This window comes from Varanus komodoensis, unplaced genomic scaffold (assembly GCF_004798865.1).
Source record: "Varanus komodoensis strain SLA01 unplaced genomic scaffold, ASM479886v1 scaffold20_1, whole genome shotgun sequence".
Taxonomy (NCBI): domain Eukaryota; kingdom Metazoa; phylum Chordata; class Lepidosauria; order Squamata; family Varanidae; genus Varanus; species Varanus komodoensis.
The window spans coordinates 17,848,743-17,851,653 of record NW_025335587.1 but is presented as its reverse complement, the minus strand read 5'-3'; positions in this window follow the sequence as shown (position 1 = coordinate 17,851,653).

Here is a 2,911-nt window from a genome sequence, read left to right as displayed (position 1 = left end):
TTGCAGGAAATGGCAGCGCTTCAAATATCCAGCAAACTATGCATGTATAAATGGGCGAGCCATTGTGTAAGTCCAAGGACCGCCATGATGGATTCCACTTGTAACTCCAGAAATGGCCCATTCACCATCTTTAGCAGGAGTAACCATTCCCATTGGACAGGAAGATGAACCCCATTTCAGCCAATGGGACTTGGGCATACAAGTCACGGACACGGCGCCTGATTGGCTCCCATTTCTGATGTCACAGCCTCAACAATGAGCAATTCACCGTGGAACTATGGCCCACAAAAGTCATTATGGGACAATCTGCCATTTTCCAAGCTATGTAATAAAGCAACTCATTCAGTTCTGGAGGCTAAGAATTAACGACTGTTATATTGTCGGTAATTAGCCGCTTATAACCATTTGTGGCCAGAGGAGGTAGCAGCCATAAAGTTTGTTAATACTTCATCCGTTATTGGTGAGGTATGTAATTTTCCCCTAACTGTATCTTCACTAGAACACTTGATCTCTTTGTATACAAAATATAATGCATGACAACTCCTGACTTTCTGGAACGCTGTTTCTCGGAAGGGTGATCTCTCCTTTGGTACAATCATAAGCCTAGTTAGTGAGAAGTAAGTCTTGTTATTTTTGATGGAAATAACACTTGTGGGGTGCAGAATTAGCTGTGTAAGAGGCCTGGGAGAGTAAGATCCCAGTGGCAGCTCTAGCTGGGCCCAGAGTTAGGTGTGAGAAAGCCCCGTGCAGTGGGTCAAGGAGACCCCTTTGTCCTCAATGAAATGTTAATCTGGTCTGGTGCCAAGGGAGCAACATGCATCGGTCCAGCCTGCTTCCCTCAAAATGGCTACACCAGCTGAGAATTATGGGAATGGCAGGCCAGCCTTATCTGGAGGGCACCAGGTTGCAGAAGGCTGCTGCAGATTCCCACTGGATCTGCTGTGCATTGCAGTACAGAGGGTGTCTTTTGGTTCCTGCCCAGTGACCTCCACAGGAGGCATTTTATCCTTGCAACCAACGCCGAGTTTATATCCATCTCGGCGCTCTCGGAGGGTTACCAGCCAAGGTGGCTGCCAAGAATTTGCAACCACAAAGTGCACCCAAACCTCAGACAGTCCATTTTTGTACAGCATTGCACCTTATACTATAATGTATTATGCAAAGTGACCGAGTGGTGATTTAACGCCAGGCCTTGCTGCTCCTAGGCCAGGGCTTATCTTTGCACCACACGCTTTCAGTATCTTAGGCCAGACACTACTCCTCAGCGTAATTTATCTCACAGGGTTGTTGTGAGAGTGAAATGGCCGTGGAAAGGACCACAAACTCCTTGGTATTACATCACTGAGCTCCCTGGAGGTCCCAGGAAGTTAGAACTACTTCCATTAAAAGTTCGCTGCTCTCCTTTTTCTCCATGTCTTCAGGCAGGCTTTGAAGATTCAGTTAATTTGGACAGCAAATGTAATAGATGTTACCTGTTTTTATAGTGTTTGAGTATTCTTCACAGTATTTTTAGTCTTAGATAAGGCATTTATTTCATGTGCCACTGAGAGGGTTCCATCTTTTAAATCATTTGGAATCAATAAAAATTTTATTGGTTATGTTCCTTATTTATTTACTACAATTCTGTGCCACTATAGCCCTACCCAAGGTGGCTTACCAGCAATATAAGCAATTCATGAGAAATGGCACTGAGGCACAATCCAGTATTTTATTAGAATATATTTGGTGGTCTTGGTGCACAGTATATAGGGTCAAGGGCTGCAGCAGCTGCTCTGATGTTGCAAGACAGAAAAAAGGACTGAGGGCTGGGCATGCAGGGATTTTAGTCCTTTTTCTGTCTGAATATGCATGGGATTACATCCTTTCAAGATTGAAAGCAGAAGATCATAAGGATCTTTCCTCAGCGTGCAGTCTTACTCTGTATAGGCAAGAAAAAGGCCTAGAATTCCCAGCATGCCCCAGCCACCATGGCTGGCTGGGGCATGCTGGGAGTTTGAGGCCACTCCCTGTTTAATAGCGTGTAAAACTGTGGCTTTAACAGAAAAGAGTTAGCAGCCTTCCCTCAGTGTGGCATTTGGTGCTTGTCTCGACAGAACCAGCGTCTTTCCTGACTATGAGATGCGCAAAACTGCACCTCAGGGCTGCTGGGGAAGCTGACTCAGCTCAGCCTTCACACGCTGCCCTGTGGACCCGAGTCCGCTTAATGGACGGTAACAAAGCCCGGCATTTTGTGCACCGAGGCCTAGAAGAAGCGGGGTCGTTCTGACTGACTTCTGCGTGAAACGTGTACCGGCGGATTGGGGCCTGCCTTGAGGGAGGCGGCCCGCTGCTCCCTCAAAGGCGCAACCCTCCACGTGTCTACTCAGAAGTAAGCCCCACCGAGCTGAGCGAGGCTTACTCCCAAGTAGGGAAGGCGGCAGGATCGCGTCCCCACCGCCCCTTCCGTCACGCGCGCACTACTTGTCGCGGCGCGCGCAGCCCGCGGTGATGCGATCCGCGCCGCAGGCGATGCGTCCCCCTTTCCCCAGCTCTGATTGGTCCGGCGGCAGAACAGGAGAGGGAGAGCCTTCCGCGTGCATGCATTAGCTTTTCCACGCCTCGACGCGCTACCCCCCTCGCTGCGCAGGCGCGAGGAGTCACACGCTTTACCGCCCCCCCTCCCCCAGTCCGGCGGAGGAAGAACATCGTCGAGGGAGGGAGCGGGCGGAGCTCTTTTACATAACTGTTTTTGAAAAAGCCCCAGGTGGGCGTGGCTTGGATATATTCAGACGCGCCTTGTAGCAGTTAGAGGGCGTAGCCCCGGAAGAAGGCGTGGTTTGGGAGGTGAGGGGGCGTGTCCGCCCGAGCGGTTGGTTGGGGGTGGTGGGTGGGGAAGGGAGGAGGCGGGGCGGCGGCAGCAGCAGCAGCTCTG